The 21,097-nt window shown below is 35.5% G+C and overlaps 1 protein-coding gene and 1 long non-coding RNA gene across 2 annotated transcripts in view; one reads left to right on the forward strand and one right to left on the reverse strand.

Annotated features, from left to right (window-relative positions):
* The window catches only part of PCDH15 (protocadherin related 15), an 859,006-nt gene that overhangs the window by 76,747 nt on the left and 761,162 nt on the right, over positions 1-21,097 (forward strand). The window lies entirely within an intron of this gene.
* Positions 9,745-15,951, reverse strand: LOC127552151 (uncharacterized). Its single transcript, XR_007951274.1, has 3 exons — positions 14,872-15,951; positions 12,282-12,848; positions 9,745-10,030 (listed from the first exon to the last, which is right to left on the reverse strand). It is a non-coding gene; the product is annotated as an uncharacterized LOC127552151 (long non-coding RNA).

Here is a 21,097-nt window from a genome sequence, read left to right on the forward strand (position 1 = left end):
CCTGCGCGGCTTTTTGTTCATTTCCTGGAATCACAGATGTGAAACTGGAAGTAACCTTGAGATCACTGAATCCAATCTACTCATCTTATGTAGGAAAATGGGCCCAACAGATGCTAAGTGACTTGTCCAAGTTCACACAGGTGCTAAGTGGCAATGTCAGGAATGAAATTCAGATTCTTTGATGATGAAGTCGGGATGTGTTTCCTTGTCAATCACTGTGTCCTTTGAGAGAGCAGAGATCCACACATTGGATAGTCTTCATTACCTGAAATACAGCTTTGCTGTTGTTACTGTTCAGTCATTTTGGTCCTACCTGACTCTTTGTGACACCTTTGGGGGTTTTCTTGACAACAGTACTGAAGTGGTTTACCATTTCCTTCTCTGAGTCATTTTATAGGTTTGAAAATTGAGAGAAACAGGGTTAAATGACTTTCTAAGAGTCCTATAGTTATTAAATGCCTGAAGCTGGATTTGAACTCAGGTTTTTCTGACTAGACCTAGAGATCTATCCAATACAACACCCACTTGCCCCTAATCAGGTAGCCTCAATAAGATAAAAAAAAAAAATCCCTTCTGTTTAAAGACAACCCCTCCATCCCTTTTCAATCTTCATCATTATTATTTGTAAACAGAGCAAACTTTCTTGAGCTTCATACTACTAACCACATCTAACCTGCAGTAATAAGCTCTGGAAGATAGAATCCAAAATGAGGCAACCAGCATGATGAAGTGACTTGAGATTATGGGAAAATTTAAAAAAAAATAAATAAAAAATAAAATAAAGAACTAGGAATAATTTAATCTAGAGGAAAGAAAATTTATTTATTTATTTATTTATTTATTTTAAATTTTTATTTAATAATTACTTTATATTGACAGAATCCATGCCAGGGTAATTTTTTTTTTTTTACAACATTATCCTTTGCACTCGTTTCTGTTCCAATTTTTTTCCCTCCCTCCCTCCACTCCCTCCCCTAGATGGCAAACAGTCCTTTATATGTTGGATATGTTGCAGTATATCCTAGATACAATATATGTTTGCAGAATCGAACCATAGAGGAAAGAAAATTTAGAAGTGACACAAAAGTTAATGTGTTCATGAGAAATTATCTAAGTTATAGATAAAGTAATGGAGTTGAAGTCAGATGTTCTGGAGTCAAATGCTAGTTTTCCTATTTACTGGCCATGTAAGATAGAGCAGGTTGATTAAATCTTTTGGGTTTCAATTTCTTCATGTGCCATATGAGGGGACTGTACCTGAAAACCTCCAAGTTTTCTTGAAACGTTGCATGTGTGTGGATTCTGTGTGATCCTGTGACCTTTAGGTGTACAAGAGGTTCAGTTTATTCTACTTGTTCCCACAAGCTGTAATAGGTGAATCCTCTCTCTGTGTTTCTCTGTTTGTCTCTCTGCTTCTGTCTCTACTGTTTTTTTTCCTGTTCCTCTGCCTCTTCCTCCTTTCTCTATCTTTTTGTCTCTCTATATATTTCTATCTCTGTTTGACACTCATTCTCTCTATCATTGTATATGTCTCTTTCTGTCTCACTCTCTTTCACTGTCTTTGTCTTTGAATCTGTTTCTCAGTTTTTCTCTTGGATTCTTTTTCTGTCACACACACACACGCAGAGAGAGAGAGAGAGAGAGAGAGAGAGAGAGAGAGAGACCCCTCTTACCTCCTCAGTTTCTATACATTCATTTATCCTACTTATGCATATAAATCCCAGATATTCATATCCAGCTCTCATCTGACTCCTGATTCAGGTCAATATCTCATCTTATATATATATATATATATATATATATCTTCACCTATGTGCTGTAGACATTTCTCACACTTCTCCAAAACAGAACCTATTGTCTCTGCTGTTAACTCTTTGACTCTTCTTAATGTTGTTTTCTTTTCTTTTGCCTTTCTTTGTATCCATTTTTCATTTCTTTCTCACAGGGACAGCACTCTAGTTCAGGATGTCATCACCTCTTTCTGGAATCATCACAATAGCTTCCTTTCTCTTCCTCTAGTCTCTCCCCACCTCCCATCTATCCTCTATGGAGCTATAAAATACTTCTTCTGAAATCACAATCATGAGAAAGGGTCAAGGAGTTAGGAAGAGTGGTTCTGATGGGTTGGTTGGACCCTGAATTGATTAGGGATGTTTAGCAAAATTGTCTTGCTATAGTGAGGACCCAGTTGAGATCATGTAACATAAATTAGTAGTGAACCCATTTAATGTTTTCATGAATAGTTCCAGCTTTTTTTCAGTAGCACGCGATTAGCAATGAGGCAACAGGTGACACAAACAATGCAAGGCCAATATGGGGCTTGGAAAGTCAAGACTGGGGAAAAGATAAGGGTGCAAGGGCCTCAAGACAAGATAATAGTGTCAAGTTAAATTTGTCCACCAAAGGGTCTAAATAGAGAAGGCAAGCAAGTAAAATTGATGCAGTGATGACATAGAAGAAATGAGTGATGAAGGGAGTTGACATCATGATGAGGAATAAGAGCAGGAATTGCAAAGCAGGAAAGATGGGATGATCCAAAAAACCCATAATAGATGAAGTAATTTCGAAGTTTGAACACAAATGAAAATGAAATCCTTGTGGAGAATGGTAAGAGCAAAAGTATAACCTTTGTGTATGTAGCTGAAGTATGGTGAAGGAGTACTTGTGGGAAATAATAAGTTGAGGAACTGGGAAGTTAGTCCATTTGAGGGAGAATCAATAAGTATGTGGAATCCCTCTGGTTCACAAGCATGAATTGGGGAGCAAGATGAAGGGAGGGAAATAAGGATTGATAAAAGCGTGAGTTGGGTCAGTCCCTATACTCAGTGCTTTTCACATATATTATTTGAAGAAAGATTATGAGCCTGGCATGTAAATTATTGAGGAAAAAAAGGACAGAGGAAAAAAAAAATCACATATCAAAAGACTTGTAGTTGGAAATTTAGTCAGGCACTGTTGTGCCACAGTTCCCTTCTAATTTTCCTGACTTGATTTCCCTAATTTTCCTGCCTCAGTTTTCCTGAATTGTTCTGCCTCAGTTTCCCCAATTGTTCTGCCTTTTTCCCTAAATTGTTCTGCCTCAGTTACCCAATTGTTCTGCCTCAGTTTCCTTAAATTGTTCTGCCTTAATCCCTCTGGTTGCAAGCCCCCTCCCGATCATTAGGACTGATATAACTTAGAGTTAGTTACTCTAAGGTTATAAATTGTAAATGTATGAACTCAAGATAATGAGTTCAGACTTCCTGGCTCCTAACTCCTCTTAAGTCATCAGAACATCCGATGTCTCTCCCCACCCTGTCAGAATGGGATTGATAGTTCGTTCCAGCTCTCAGTACTCTGGCTCCACTCCTGCCTCAGTCTATCCCCTGGTAGCTTGGAGCCACATTCATATATATGTCATTGAGAACTCACATTCATTTGCTGCTAGATTCTTGGAGACCATAGTCTCATTCAGCCCTGGGACGAAACCATGGATCCATTTGGTTCTAGTAAATCTCTCCCTCTCAGAAATCCAAATAAAATATTAAAAACTCTCTCATCTCTATCTTGCCTCCGTTTCTCCAGCATTACAGCACGGTTTGAATCTAATTGTTTCTGACAATTAGGGAAAATTCAAGGGGCACCTTCCCACCCTCCCATAATCATCTCTCCCTAAACACACTCCAGCCTCATTTACCAGCTGAGTGACCCTGAACACATTATTAACATTGTTTGCCTCAGTTTCCCCATCAGTGAAATGAGTTAGAGAAGGAAATGGAAAATCTCTCCAATATCTTTGCCAAGGCAATCCTAAATGGCACCACAAAAAGTTGGACACAACCAAAATGACTGCACACCCACAATTTTTTCCCATCAAAATGCTTATTTGCAATATCTTCATTTACACTGAAAAAGAAAACAAATCATTTTGCAGAAAGTACCCTTCCCTCTCCTTCCTCTTTTCATGTGCTTCTGTGGGATTCTCTAGTGATCTGTGTTCATGTTTAATCTTCTAAATAGGGTTGATATAAAAAGAGCCTGTCCTAACAGACAGGCTGCGGGGTGTGATTTTGTAACCCAGCTAGACAGTGTGAAGACAGAAAGTGTCTGATGAAGTGGAAGACACTTTGGGAAAGTGTCAGAAACATTCAGAGGCAGGCAATGTGGATGTTTAAAAAAAAAAATGACTGCTGTTATCTCTACACAGAGGTCATGTTCAACTGTTTGCTTTTTGCTTTGCACATCATAGGCTCGATAAGTGCTTTTGGAATGAATGAATGAAGGAATGAATTGAAGAAAGAAAACAAATTCTCATTAAGAATGTTTGCTTCCTGTTGCTTAATACAATAGGAAGTCAGCTTTCAATCTCCATTTTGGTTTATTTCCTACAAGATAACTTGTATTCTCAAAAAGGTTTTCCTTCTTCTTTCCCTTAGAAATGCATGTGACTTCTTGTCAAAAACTTGTGTTTCATGGCGCATAAATAAAATATAAGACTTGGGAGCAAATAGTTACTAAAGGAGAATTTATGTGAAGAAAGTGCTTTCGATTCTTTGGCCTCCAATTTCTACTTTCAGTTGTGTATGACTCTTTGGGATGCCGTGTGGGGTTTTCTTGGCAAAAAATAATGGGGTGTTTTGCCATTTCCTTCTCTAGCTCAAATAAGGAAACTGAGGCAACAGGGTTAAGTGGATTAAAACTCAGATCTTCCTGATTACAGACCCTGCACTCTATCCACTGTGCCACTTGGCTGCCTCAATTTATAGCAGCTTAATCCTTTTTGTGAAGTGATTGGGATCAGACCAGATTGTATCAACATCTTCCAAATGAAAGACAGCGCCTTTTTTTTTTTCTTTAGTTTCAAGCCGATAATTAAAATTCATGACATAAAATTGAGAATCAGAATTTACACTGTCCTTAAAAAATTCAGTATACCCATTTCACAGAGACAGAAATTGAAGGTAAGGTTATGTCACTGCATATCTTTTTCAAGTTTTCAGCCTCTAGCAGATCAGCAGCTCCTGTGTCCCTGGCAGTACAAGGAATTGAGCATTCATGATTACACAGAGACTACCTGTTTCATCTTTCTTATTAAGGACAGGTGAGGGATCCTAGAAGCTTCAGTTACACTCAAAAGAAGAAGCACTTTGTTCAGATTAGACAGCAAGGGATAAGGAGACAGAAGATCTGGGTTGGGATTCTGGCTCTCCTTATATGAGTGTGTGCAAGTATTTTAACTTTTCTGAGTCTGTCTCTTTCAAAAAAGGAGGAAGGGAGACCAGAAGTCTCCCTTTAGGTTGCTGCCAGTCTTGTAGATACATTTAAGGGAATAGTATCTTGTTTGAGCTTCATTACAACTCAAAGATGGAACTGTTAGAGGGAATATTTTCCTCATTTTACAGATGGGGAAACTGAGGCATACAGTGATTAAATTTCTCATTAAGACATGTCCAAAATGTATTTTTTTTTTGGACTTTGTAATGGTGCCCCATCTCTCTAATAGATTGTATCAAAATTTTCTATGGCTGAAAAAAAAAAAAGATCTTCTTTGAACTCAGCTAGGGTAATCCTTGGGCAATAGACACAGACACATCTTACCTTGGAACCAGACTTACGTTTAATTATGCATTCATACAGTCACATAGGAGAGAAATGTTTAATGGAATTGTTATTATTGCTTTTCAACATCAAGTTTAACATGTTTTCAAAAATCAACTAATCACCATTCAATATTATATTCTACTTTCCAAAGCTGGAAATATACTTAGATATTTAGTGAAAGTTTTGCATCTTACAGAGGGGGAAACTGAGGCACAGAGAAGGGGGGTGATTTCTCCAAGGTCCTCTAGGTGAATAAAAGGCAGAATCAAGATAGTATTTGACAATGAATCCACATTTTCCCTCCAGATGTCTATATCTTGTCAGTGATAGGAGAGCTCTTTCTACTCTATATGTCCCTACTCAAAAAAAGTGAACAGCCATGTGTAAGGGAAGATGGTGTTTGGAGGGAAGGGAAGCTAAGTACTATTGGGCACAAGGCTTCTCAGGAGGAAATAGAAGAGAAACATTTAATTCCAATTCTGTCTTCAGATTGGTGTAGCCTCCATCTCAGAAGGCCTCAGGCTCGCATCAGTCCATCTGTCAGGCACAACAAGCAAATCAGGCAAGTGGTATTGATTTTCACACATTTGTAGTATGAGTGCTGTGTGGTGGATGTGCCTTAGCCAACATCATTATACAAAGGGGGAAAAATATTGCAGAAAGAGGAAATGGGAAAACTACTAAGGGGTATTAAGAGAAGTTGCCTTTCTCCAGTGATTGCACTCCAGAGCAATCCAATCCCTTATGATGTGACCCCTAGAGAAAAAGCAGAATAAGTCAGGCTCTGCCTGAAAGTGGCTGAGTCTAGAGTTAGAGTAACTTGATTTACCCTATTTCACAGAATCACATGATTTTAAAGTTAGGAAATGGTTCAGGTCAACTAAACAAGCAAACCCCCTCCAAAAGTATCTCTTGTACAAGATGCGGTCATCAAACCTTTTCTTGAACACCTCCAAAGGGGCAAAAATTAAATCTCTTTGATGCATATGTTCTATTTATTAGGAACTATAAGTTATTTTCAATATATAATATTAAACAATTTTAAGGCAGCTAGATGGAGCAGAGTACTCAGGAAGATCCGAGTTCAAATATGACTTCAGATACTAAACACTTACTAGCCACGTGATCCTGGGCAAATCATTTAATTCCAATATCTTTGCCATAAATAAATGAGTGAATAAGCATTAACTTTTTTTTTTCTCTCAGAAGTTCTCTCAAATAATGTTCCTGGTGAAAGTTGGAAAGTAAAAAAAATAGGCTTGATGTTTAAAAAATAATAATTGTATCCCCTAAATCTCTGGCCTTTCTTTGTTTCCTCTCTGCTCCTCGTGTCTCCATATCCTATTTCCTTAGATGATGTCTTGGGGTCTGAAGGATTCAATTATAATCTTTATGCTGAGGATTCTCCAAACTACTTCTTTGGCCCTAAAGTAAGCTCTTTGCCGATCTCTAGTCTCATATCTCCTAGGGTCTTTCAAACATCTTCAACTGGCTTTCCAGGTTTAAATCCGGCATGTTAAAAACAGAATCGATCATCTTTTGTTCCACTTAAACCATATCTTGAAAGCACCACACTGCTTCCAGACACTTAGACTCCCAAATCTAGTTATCATTCTTGAATATTTACTTTCTCAGCCTCAATTGCCCATCAGTTGCCAAGTACTATTAATTCTTCTTTTGTCTCAACTCTTATGTGGATTTCTTTGAGTCTTATGACTGTGTCCCTGTTCTCAAGCAGATCTCAGTAGTTCAGGCCTGGATGACTGTATTGGACTTCATTTTGCTCTCCCTGTCACAATGCTCTCCCTGCACTCCATACTCCATTAAGATGTCAAATTGTTTTTCCTTCAGCTGGGATAGGCAATGCCATCCTCCTGCTTAAAGAATTCCAGGAGATCCCTATCACCTCCAAGCTCAAATAGAGCATGTTCCACTTAGATTTCAAAGCCCTTCATAATCTCTCAACTCAAAAGTTTGTTTTTTTTTTTTTTTTTTTTCCCTGAATGTCCTACAGGTCCAAAAATATTTTAATATTCATCCTGCCCTTTGGTTTCCTTTAAATATCAAATTTCAAATTCAAAAAATCAAAATCAAAAATCAAATCAAAACTCAAATGTCAAATATAAAATAAAGAAGAAATATTCCTTCTTTAGCAAGACCATTCCAATCGTCCAGTGTCTTAGTGCCATCTCTCTAAGAGTATATCTGGTTTATCTTGAAGATACACACACACACACACACACATACACATATACACATATACTCTCTCTCTTTCTCTCTATAGATATATATGTTTTTGTCATACATAAAATATTCAGTATATTTAAATATATACTATATATATATATATTACATATATATAAACATACACACATCATGGTAACATATATATATATATGTATATATATATATATATATATCATCATTATATACCCATACACACAGTTTATATATATAGTATTGCATATTGTGTCTCCCCCATTAGATTGTGAGCTCCTCAAAGACAGGACTGACTTTTGCCTTTCCTTTAGTGAGGAAGTAGTACATAGTACTTGTTCTTAGTACATAGCTGGTTGCATAGTAGGCACTTTTGTATATACTGACTGATGGATTCAGATCCAAATACATTAAATCTAAAGTTATCTTTTTCATCTTATAACATTTCACTGCTTAAAAAATCCTTATCATGTGTCCTTTAAATCTTCTTTTTACCAAAGAGGGGGAAATTAGTCAATTTATCCTATTGATCCTCACTTGATATCCCTTCAAAGGCCTTTACCATTGAGTTTAGCCTCCACTGGACACTTTTTAGCATCTCAGTTTCTTTCCTAAACCGTGGCATCTGGAGAAGAACAAGAGACAATGTATGCTTGGAGGAAATGTGCAAAGGGACTCTCACTTGCTTACTCCTGTTCTTGACCTCTCCCAATGAAGGCCAATAAAGGAACAGCTCTGTTAGCTACCACTTTCCACTATTGGTATATATTGGATTTGTAGTTCAATAAAACTTTTCCCCACAAAAACGACTGCCAAAATGTCCCCCTTAGATGCTCTGAACTTTTTATTTTAATCAAACAGATTTTACATTAATCCATTAAAATGAATTGGATCAGGCTTAGCCTTGTGTTTCAGAGTGCAACTAGATGGTGCAATACAAAGTGCTAGACCTGGAGTCCAGAAGACCTGAGTTCAAATGCAAGCTCAGATACTTAGTAGCTATATGTCCCTGGGCAAGTCACTTGATCCTGTTTGCCTCAATTACTTTGTCTGCAAAATGAGGTGGAAAAGTAAATGGAACACTGTTGTAGTATCTTTGCCAAAGGAACTCCGAATGGAGTAGCAAAGTGTCAGATATAATTGGATAACAACAAAATTGGATATGTAGAGTTTTATTATGTATAGCTAGAGAAAAAGGCAGGTTTCCCATGACATTTTTCTCAAGCAGGTAGTGACAATAGTGGGAAAAGGGAAGAAAGATGCCTTCTAGATTAAAACTGGACAATGGCTCAGTTAGAGACAAAATCTGAAATGAAACTCTTGGTTCTTGAAGTAGTAGTATAGTATGCAGAAATGATTTTAGTCCAAATTGTGATGAAGACAAAGCTGGCCTTGTACATAGTAGTCACTTTATATATATATATATATATATATATATATATATATATATTTTAACATTAAAGTTAATGACCTGGTTCTTTGCTGTTCTTCACTGTCCATGAAGCCCTCTGGTGAGAGCAATAAGTTAAGCCACTCCATGAAATGAGGTTTCACTTGGAGAACTTACTCTAGATTTTATATCTAACATGAATGCTTATAATTCTGCTTGGCAAGTATCCAAAGGAGAAGGACATAGATGTTATGAAGCAGTCATACAATTAGAAATTAGAAGAATACAAATTAGAAGCCTTTCTGAGGAATCAAGATTTGGAGGAGGTTGAACTTTCTTGGGCCTCCACAGAGTAAACAACAAATCTTTTTCAAGTAAGCAAAATTAGGCACAGGGGAAGTCCCAGTTGGGGTTTGATTCCTATTTCAACAGGAACCAATGGAAATGGAATAATAGGGCCAAGGTCTTAATGCACAATCTCTTTTCTCAGGAAAAAATAGCACATAAAGTCTTATGCATTTGTGTGTGTGTGTGTGTGTGTGTGTGTGTGTGTGTGTGTGTGTGTTTGGGGAGAAGATGGGTATTTCAAACAGGACAAATCTTGTTTTTGTTTCATTTTATTTTTATTTGGAGAATGGAAATGATAATTTTTGGGTTTTTTGTTTGTTTGTTTGTTTTTAAGAAGAGAGTTGTTGAGTTGGAGTCAAATGAGTGGATGTAATCTTTCTGACTGAGGGCCCAGGATTTCCCCGAAAAAGACAGGTCCTTCTATCCTGACCAGCATGGATTTTTGTTGCCATTGCTTCTGCTGGCTTGAGCCTCCTTTCAACTTCCCTTTGTGTGCTGAGGTTGATAAAATGGAAAACAAAGACTGAACATTAATCCTTTACATTTAGCATAGAGTGGATAAATAAAGTCTTCTTTACTCTTATTCTTTCCTCTATAACTTCTAAGGTGTGGAAACACAGGCAAGTCATTTTCCACAGGCAAGTTGCTGAATGGGATAATATTCACATAATACCTGCCAGACAGAATGATTGAAAGCTTAAGAACCACAATGGATGGAAAGCCCTTTATTCACAGGACCATGCAGGGGGAAGTGGGGAGAGAAAGAAATGGGGGAGTCTGGTAGAATTTGGATCTAACACCTTAACTTCTGAAGGTACATACACTTCAAAAGCTGCTGCTTTATTTAAAAAAAATAGATATCTGGAATACTATGACTCACTTATTCATATGATCATTATTTTACAGGCACTTATTAAGCTCCTACTCTATACCATTCACTGTGCTAAAACATTGAGACAGTACAAAGAAAAATGGAGACATTTTGCCTTCCAGGATCTAATATTTATTGCCCTTCCATGTTTCTTCCTCTTCTTTTTTTTCCCTCTCTCTTCTCTCTTTTTGTCTCTCTCTCTCTCTCTCTCTCTCTCTCTCTCTCTCTCACTCTATATCCATCTGTCTTTCCTGCCCTCATTCCTTCCCTCTTTGTCTCTCCCTTCTTCTTTCCCTCCTCTTCCTCTGTCTCTGCAATACCCCACCCTGACTCTGTGCCACTATGATAGGACAATCTGGTATCACTGACTTGCCAAAGATCACACAGCTATTAAGTATCAGGTATCTGAGGCTGGATTTGAACTCAGGTTCTCTTTATTCCAGAGTTAATGCTCTATCTACTATGCCACCTAGTTACCCCATGTTGTCATATATGTGTGTGTGTGTGTGTTTCTGTAAGTGATGAAAATGAAAATGTTTGTGGCTTGAGGAAATGAGCTAAAGACCCAACTAGACACCCACCCATACCCACACCCACACGCACAGAGAGACAGAGACAGAGATAGACAGAGATAGAGAGACAGAGAAAGAGAGACAGACAGAGAGAGAGAGACAGAGAGACAGAGACAGACAGACAGACAGAGAGAGAGAGAAAAAGAGAGTTTTCTAAGAAATAAAACTTTTGGTTTCCTTTAATGTGTTCTTGGTTTGGCATTGAGAGTTTTGCTGGACAAAGGAAAATCAAATACAACCCAGGATCCTCTTGTATATAATTTTCCTTGTTTGAAAAACATTTGTTGTTTGCTTCATAAAAGTTCTTTGCTTCCTCAGCCAGGAAAGTCATACATCCCACTGAAAGATCCTCAACCCAGGGAAATTGGCAGGGTCTAGCAAATGGCAAAGAATCTTTCTGGTATTTCTCCCTTTTTTGGCATTTGCCAAGGTGACTCATTTAGCCCCTTTTTGTTATCTCTTTTTTACCTCTTTCATCAAAAGATTTTTAAAACTGAGGAGGAAAATTGTAATTCTTGTCACTCTAGTAAACATTTAAATAGCAAGTTATCAGATTCCCAAACTATTGTATCTATCTAATCTCATTTCATCCTCAAACCAATATTGAGAAAGGGTTGCTTTGGTTAATCTTATTTAACAGGTGAAGAAGCTAAGACAAAATATTGTTAAATGATTTAGCTAGGCTTACACAGCTTCTATGTTCTGAGGCAGGATTTGAACCGACACTTGCTAATTCAAAGTCCCAGTCTCCATCCATTGTGCTGTACCCAACTATGTGCTCATTTGATTTTGCAAAATTAAAATATCAGGGGGCAGGAAATACTAGAAACTGTGGTGTGCCTTCTCTTTTTTTTCTTTCTATACCAATTCTACAGCTCCTTGCAGCACAGTGCAACAAACACTAACAACAAAAAATGCTAAATTTACATTCAGAAGACCGGGATTCCAATCCCAGAGATCTCGTTTACTAATTATATGACTTGACTTCCCTTTCCTGGATCTTAGTATCCTCCTGTACAAAATAGGAAAGTTGACCTATGTGGATTTTTAGTGGCCTTATAATACTAAATCTCACTCTTTGTCTCTCTGTCTCTCTCTGTCTCTCTTTGTCTTTATATCCCTGTCTTTTTATGTGTCTCTGTCTCTTTCTCTGTTTCTGTCTCTGTGTCTTTCTGTGTCTTTCTCCCCTGCCCCCAAAGTAAAATAATGTGCATATGCATTCATACGTGTGTGTGAGTGCAATAAAATAAACATGTATACATTGGCCCAGGATCAACATGACCATGTTTTTTTTCCTACTCACACATTTGATGTCAAATCTCAATTTCTTCCTGCCAAATGGAGATGATAACAAAGATACTTCCTTAGATATGGTGTCTATTAGAAAGTCTCTGCAAAGGAAAAGTGTTTTGTAAAGAAAAATCCTGTTTACATATATCCTGTAGACAGTCCAGCAGACAGTGCTGGTCTAGAAATTGGAAAGATGTAAGTTCAAAACCTGCTTCTGATGCTAACTAGCTGAATAATCATGGGCAATTCATGCACCTCTCTCGGTTCAGTTTTCTTATCTCTAAAATGATGCTAATAATAGCACCTAGCTCAGAAGTTTGCTCTAAGGATCAAATGAGATAATATAAGTAAAGTGGGTCGCAAATCTTGAAATACTACCTATATAAATGCTGCCTATGATTAAAGCCACAATGGATACTTGAAGATAAGAAATAAGAAAGCCAGTCTTCAAAGTCAAGAGATGAAGTCTTTAGCCGAAGGCTTTATTTTTCCTCTGGGTCTCGCCTCCAGCTGGAGCTCTCTTTAAAACAGCCTCTAGTTGCCTCATATGGAGTCTTGCAATTCTCAGGAACAGGTGATGCTAGGAGAGAATTAGTTAGAAGAAGTTGAGGTGAGAGATTGATAGAGCAACGACCTGTAGGACTTATTTTTGAAGCGAAACCTTGAGCTGGCAAATTGTAGAATACCCAATAGCCTCTGTTGTTTACGTATCATTCCTTCTATCCTGCCTTTATTTCTCTCTTTTTATTCTCATCTTTTTTTTCTTTAAAAAGAAATCATGATTTGCTTTCTAAAAATTAATTTGGAGACATTAAAAGAACAAGTGTCTGATTTACATCACTGAATTCATCTCAGAGAATCACATGAATGTTTCTAAAGTTGGTTTTATTTAACACCCGTTGTACTTTTTGTCATTGTTTGTGCCAAAAGTTGTAGCATTTTTTTTTTTTTTGCTTCTGGAATTAACAATTTGTTTTCCCTAAAATCATTTACCGGAAAAAATAAACAAAACTTGGTTCTTCACCTGACACTTTGTGGAATAAGTAGGTACATGTGCCAACTAATTAAGTATCCTAATTTCAGTTGAGAATCTACCATTCTAAAGTGAAAGCACACCGAATCTATTACCATGTTACTAGTGCATGATTTTAGACATCAAATTCAGATGAATATTTTCCTAATTTTCTGCGAAAACATTTCTTTTGTGGGCCACTTTCTCACTGGGGAAAAATGGGAAATTCTTGCTGAGATATAGGTGATCCCTACTATGTGGATCCATTCCTATTCTCCATAGATGCAACTGCTCCACTCTCCAAAATATTTATTTTGTATATCTTATAAGTACTTATATATCAACTTGTTTCTTTCTCTGAAACAATGTAGACTCCACGAGGATAAGAATTAGTTCATTTTTTTTTGTTCCCTTTTATCATCCATGTCTACTGCAGTGTCTGATATATAGTAGATACATAATAAATCCTTACTGCCTCATTGATTGGTTGGTTTACTTTTATTTACAGATAGAAAATATACTGAGATAAGTCATATATATGAAAATTCTATGATGCTAAAAGGGAAAAAAAAGATGCTGAGAGAAATTTTGTTGAAGTCCTTTTTAAAAAAATATTATTTTTTACTTTTATTTTTAAATGTCATTGAGTACAACATTTTTATTCTATAAATGAATAAAGGTCCAGAAAGAAGATGAATCATGGCAAAAACTTACAGAGTCAATATTAGAATCCAGTTTTTGTTACTCTTGATTTGGTTATTTAAAAAATAACATGTTAGAAAGTTCAATTATCCAGGGCAAAATAAACAAGTAGATAATAAATAAAGTTTTAAATCACTTAGAAAGCCTGAAAAACTCTTAAATATTGAGTCATCCTATATGGGAATATATTTACTTAATTTCTAGGCATTATCATAAGTTCTAGTACCAGGGCAGGCTGCCCATAGGAGATGGCATTTGGACTGAATTTTGAAGGATAACTTATTCCAAGAAACAAAAAGGAGAAAAACAATATGCTTTCCTTGTATGGAGGACAGATGGAACATAGAGTATGTGACAAGGGAGTAAGAGGCAATAGGTCTGGAAAGGTAGGCTGGAAACATAAAGTAGAGGACTTTGAATACCAAACTATAGAGTTTCTATTTGATCCTAAATGCAGCTCATAGGGACTGGAATTTTATGAAGAGAAGAATAATAATGTCAGATCTGTATTTTAGGGAAATACTTCAATACTTCTATGGAAGATGATTTAGAAGACAAGAAGGTCTGAAATGTGAATGTTCAGTGAAAAGACTATAAGAATAATCTAAGTGAGAGGGAATGAAGGACTTGAATGGGGAGGAAGAATGTCTCTGTGAATAGAAAAAAAAAGGATAAATATTAGAGATGCTGCAAAGGGAGAATGGGAAAGATATGGCATCTAACCATGTGTGGTTGATGAGGGAGAAAGAAGAGTTGACACAATTCTGACATTTTGAAATTGTGTGATTTAAAGTATGGTGAAGCTTTCAAATAAAATAGGAAGGAATGAGATGACTTTCATTTCAGGCATGTTAAGTTTGAGAAATTTAAAGAATATCAAATAAAATACCTGCAAAGACAGTTGATGTAGGACTGGAGTTCAGCAGATACATCTTTGTAAAGGTGCTAACAAAATCTGTGGAAGCTGAGGACATCATGAAGAGAGAAGCTATAGAAAAAGAAAAGGACAAATCACATGCTGGAGCCTTGGTGGATGCCAGTGTTTAGGAAGCAAGGCATGGATAACGATCCAGAAAATGAGAATGACTGAAAAGGAGTGGTAAAACAGGAAGAAAAAAAATAATTTGGTGTCAAAATCCCAGGTGAGGGGAGGACCAAAAGGTGATCAATAGTGCCTAAAGCTACAGAGGAATGAGTAAAACATTCAATTTAGCACCTTACAGATTATTGCTAAACTTGTAGTGAATATTTTAATTTTATGTAAGATTAGAAGCCAGATTTCACAAGGCTGAGAAGAGGAAAAGAAGAAAGGATGTAGGGAACAAGGACTTAATATGTGCTTCCATGTGTCAAGTGCTTCGCTTAGCACTTTATAAATAATGTCGCCTATGATCCTCATAGCCATCCTAAGATGTAGATGTAGTTATTATCTCTGTTTTAAAGTTAAGAAACCTGAGAAGTTAAGTATTATGTTCAGGTTTATATAGGTAGTAAGTGACTGAAAGTGAAATTCAACTCAGATCTTTGGACTCCAGACTAAACTTTCTATCTACTGCTTCCCCCCCCCCAAAAAAAAAAAAAAAAGAATTATAGAGTATATCAATAAACTGGGCATGTAGTTAATGAACACAAAACAAACAAACCTAGATAAAGAATAAATTTAAAAATCCCCAAATGAATATTAATTTGGAAATCCTGAAAATCAAAGGAGAGATAAAGAAAAGTGAAAGTAAGAAAACCATTGAAGTAAGACAGATAAGACATTAGTTAATTTGATTTTTTTTAAATGCCAGTATCAAAAGTAAAAAAAAAAAAAAAAAAAAAAAAAAGGATAAATTTTCCACCAATAAAGATGAAATTTAATTAAATATAAGGACCTATTTTGCCCAATCATGTGCCAATAAATCTGACAATCTAAGTGAAATGGATGAATATATATGTGTGTGTGTGTGTATGTGTATTTAACTATTCTATTTCATCTTCTGTTAATCTGATATATATATGTATATATGTACATATACTTATATATACATATATATATATATAATACTTAAATAAATGTATCTTAGAAAAGGAAATTGAATGAGGCATAAATGAGTTTTCTGAGGAAAAAACCCACCACATTAAGATGAATTCACAAGTGAATTCTATTACTCATTTAAAGGATCATTACAATAATATGTAAAATATTTGGGAAATAGGTAGAGACCTACCAAATGCCTTCAACAATAAAAACATATTTTGATACCTAAGACAGGAAGAACCAAAAAAAAAAAAAAAGAAAGAAAGAAAGAAAGAAAGGAAGGAAGGAAGGAAGGAAGGAAGGAAGGAAACTGAAACTATAGACTAATTTCATTAATGAATATTGGTGCAAAAAATTAAAATACTAGCAAGAAGATTACAGCAATAACAAAGATCGTACACTATGACTAGGTAGAATTTTTATTAGGAATGTAGGAATTTTATTAGGAATTAAAAATTAGGAAAATTCCCAGCATAAATGACTGTGTCAATAATAAAGGCAACAAAAATCATATATTTCAAAAAATGCAGAAAAAGCTTTCCAAATACAACACATTCATTTTTCTTAAAAACACTAGAAATCATTGGAAGTAGCATCTGTATAAAAGCATCAGTGTAAAATATCATTTTATTACTTAACCCTGAGCAGTCACTTCATCTGTGAATGCCCTAGTGTTACCCAGTATTTCACACTACTAGTCTCTCCTAATTCCCAGGGCGTCAGAGTATCTCTGGCCACTGACCTTTGCAGTGTGAACTAATTCTACCTGGCTTGCCTCTTCTGAGGCCTTCAGAGATCTCTGGCTATGATTCTTGAATGATAGTTTAAGAACTGATAGATGCTCGAGAACAGCCATGTGCAAGTTTGAAGTCTTTATTATATATGCTTACATAATGCCCTGACTTGTTAACTCCCTAGTGAACACGTGGTCTAGAGACCCACGTGTTTACTATCAAGCTCCTTACTTCTCTTGGCTATCCATCCACTTGGCTCAGCTACTCCAGGATAAAGAGATCAACTTCCTGCTGGCAGTGGGCTTAAAAAGGGTCTGTGAGATCACATACACAGCCAATCAATGAGGGAGCCATCTCCTATTATGAAGCTATCTAGATATGACAAGAGCCTTTCCCATGGGGCAGTCCCTAGCCATCGAAAATTACTTCTGGGCCACTCAAACCTCCTGTTGCTCTGTGCCAGCCCATTAAAAGAACCCTTACACATCAGCAAGCATTGTCTATTATTGGGATAAACTAGAAGCCCTTTCAATAACCTCAGAAGTGAAATAAAAATGCCCATTATCACTACTATTATTCAATATTGTATTGGAAATGCTAGCAATAATCATAAGAGAAGAAAAGAAAATTGAAAAAAAATCACAATAGGCAATGAGGAAACAATTCTATCACTCTTTGAAGATCATATGATGGTATACTTAGAGTATCCTAGAGAATCAACTAAAAAATCTAGTTAAAACAAAAGCTTCAGCAAAGTTGCAGGACACAAAATAAAATTATGCAAATCATCATCATTTCTATATCTTACCAACAAAGTCTACTAGCAAGAGATAGAGAAACTCCATTTAAAATAATGGATAATATGTAATGCTTGGAAGTCTAACTGCCAAGACAAACCCAGGAACTCTTTGAACATGAATACAAAATACTTCACATAAATAAAGTCAGTCTTAAACAATTAGGGAAATACTAATTTTTCATAAAGTAGGTTGAGCTAGTATAATTAAAAAAAAAGGTCAACTCTACTTTTACTTATTTGATGCCTTAGTAATGAAATTACTAAAATAATTTTATAAAGCTAGAAGAAATGATTTAAAAATTCATCTGGAAAAAAAGACAAAATATCAAAATAATAAATTTAGCAAAAAGTGAAAGATGATGGCCTTACAGAACCCAACCTCAAACAGTATCCTAAGAAAGATAATCGCCAGAGAAAGTGGTGAATCAAGAGAATGAATTAGACACAAAATATATTTTGTAATAAATGATTGTACTAATCTATGTCTGATAAATTCAAAGACTAAAACTTTAGTACAATAATTCATATTTGACAAAATTACTAGCAAAACTAGAAAGCAATTAGATAGTGAAAAAGTGCACATAAAAATCTTATGCTGTACAACAAGATAAGGTTGAAATGGGTTTATGATTTCAACATAAAGGGTAATATTGGAGCTCATGAAAAATTTTATCATCTATGGATATGTGAATAAGATAAGAATTTATGCCCAAAGCAGAAATAAAGAGCATCATCAAATATAAAAGTGAAATTATTGATTATATTAAATTTTTAAAAATTGTACAAACAAAATGAAAGCAATCAAGATTAGCAGGAAAGCAGGGAAGTAATGGGTTGGGGGATAGTTTCCTAGTAAATACTCTCTTTCTCAAATAAAAAAAGGAACTGAGACAAAATTTTAAGAAAATAAGTCATTTCTCAATTGATTAAAGGGTCAAGACATTTGAACTGAGACTTTTCATAAGAAAAACATGAAACATACTCTAAATCATTATTGATTAGAGAAATGCACATTAAAACAACTCTTTACTACTTCAACCTATCAGATTAGGCAGCTGTAGAATAAATTAACAATATTGGAAGGGATATGTAAAAAATTAGGGAACTAATGTATTATTGCAATTCTGAAACTGATTTGACCATTGTGGAGAGCAATTTGAAACTATCCCCAAAAGACTGTAAAACTGTGCTTACCCAGTAATATTATTATTATGTCTGTATCCCAAAAAGATCAAAGAAGAAGTGGGGGGGGAGAGAAAGACCTTATATGTACAAAAATATTTGTGGTACACCATGCCAGGCAATCCTGTGCCATTGTCTCCTGTGCTTCACAACCTATTTTAAAGTTCTTCAGAGAAGCCTTGAAAGTGTCCTTGTAATACTTTTTTAAATCTAACCTGAACATCTGCTTTATCAGAGTTTTCCATAAAATAGTCTTTTTAGAAAAGCAAAAATATATTTGGGATTTGAATACAGTAGCCAGGTCATTGAAATGAAGCTCTCTGCAATACAGTGTGAAAGCTTGGTTCATCTCAAGAAAGGACCTCAGGGTCCAGAGCCTTACTTTGCCAGTATTAATTAAGACAATTCAAATGACCACAGTCGAGTTCCTGGCTTGTTGATGGTATACTGTCCAGGTTTCACAAATATGCAACAATGAGGTTCACACAATTGCTCTGTAGGCATTCACTTTGATGGAGAATCTAAAAGGAATATGGAAAGACATTTATGAAGTGAGAGAAAAAATATATTTGGATAAAAACAACATTAATTTTGAAAAGAACTTTTATCTTTCTCTGGAACAACAATCTACTGAATCTTAAAACACTTCCAATCAATATAACTGATACCCATCCAAAGCTTTATATACTGGACAATTTTTCTCCCATGTTTTCCCATGAACCCTCCATCTATTGTGATCTCCTCATAAAATTCCTCCTATAAAGCACTGCTCAAAGTTTTATACTATTTTTTGGGATGAATTTTGAATCAAGTATTCCTTATTCTTGCTATATTATGAATTCACCTCGTTTTCCTATTATTCATTCTCTTCCAGGTCTTATTTATGTCACTTTTTTTTTTCATGTAAGCAATCTCAGGTAATGAGCTCAGGCCTAGCCAGTCTGACTGTGTCTTCATTTCTTTTTGTCTCACTTTCAAGTCAATTATTTTGGAAATCCAGATATATTTGGAATTGAGACCAAAAATACCACCAGAAAAATTTGTTTCTGACACTAAAATAAATTCTTCCTTTTGTTTTTGGCTTAACACTCAATATATCACTTATGTATCTATAGCAATTGATTAAATCAGTGTGTATATCTTTAAATTCCATCTATCTATCTACTTAATTTTATTTTTGCTATTGACTAGGACTATCAGTATAAAAAGCTCCAAGTGAGAATTTTAATATTATCATGAATATGGGCAGTTTTTTTTTTTCTTCTTTGCAGCTTTTAGTCTTACAAAGGTGTCTGGAGCATTGAATCATTAAGTGACTTGGCCATTGCCCTAAATCTAGTATGTGGCGGGTGTGAGATTAGAATTATGTCTTTCTGTCTCCCAGTCCAACTCTATCTCTCAACTATCCCACTGTCTCTTCATCATTTATAGGTTTTTAATGTATCATACATGACATATGTAAAAGAGACTGGATTACAGCATACTGAAAATAGCATTATTGTTTTATACAAGTTTATGTCTATTTTAAAATAATTTTTCCATGTTTTCAGTTAATGCATTTGTATATAATCGAATTATTTTATACTAATCAATTGATCAGTAAACATCTGTTAATTACTTAACTATTTCAGTCACTCTGTCTAGTGCAAAATATATATGGAAAAGGAAAATATATTACCTTAGGAGAGGGATCCAAGTCATGCCAGGCTCTTTTATAGTGAAGGAAGATATGAGAATCCCCCAGAAACTCTAGCCTATATTTCCAAAGCATATTTGATGACTTTAAGAAATATATATATATATATATATATATAATATATATATATATATATATATATATATATATATATATATATGTCATTAATGATCTGGTAGAGCCAGGAAGATATATAGTCAACCATTTCCCTTGCCTCTGGAATGTGCTAAGAATAGGAGATGCTTTCCAAGGAAAAGTTGACTGGAAACTACTGGAGAAGGAAAATGCCCCCATCTAAATTTTAGTACCTTGAGGAAAAGTCCTTATCACTTTATCTTATTTATTGCAGGGTGACTTATGCTCTAAGATAGAAGCAGAAGAATTTTACAGAGTGGAGATAATTGATCTGGAGTCAGAGATCTTGCCTTGGAATCCAGGTTCCCTCTCAAAACAAAGCTTTTTAAACTATGGGTGGCAATTTCATATTGGAGCAAATAACAGAATATGGGCATCATTAAAAATTTGGCAACAATAAAAGGTTTTTGAACTAAGTAACCTAAACTCATTCAAAATCAAAAGTGTAATAATGCATCTGAGGTATTTCTGGTAGTGCTTCCTCTTCTTGCATTATGGGACTTTACTGTAACCTTGGTGCTGAACACACAATATGCTCACTTTGCA

Source organism: Antechinus flavipes, chromosome 2 (genome assembly GCF_016432865.1).
Source record: "Antechinus flavipes isolate AdamAnt ecotype Samford, QLD, Australia chromosome 2, AdamAnt_v2, whole genome shotgun sequence".
Classification (NCBI taxonomy): Eukaryota; Metazoa; Chordata; class Mammalia; order Dasyuromorphia; family Dasyuridae; genus Antechinus; species Antechinus flavipes.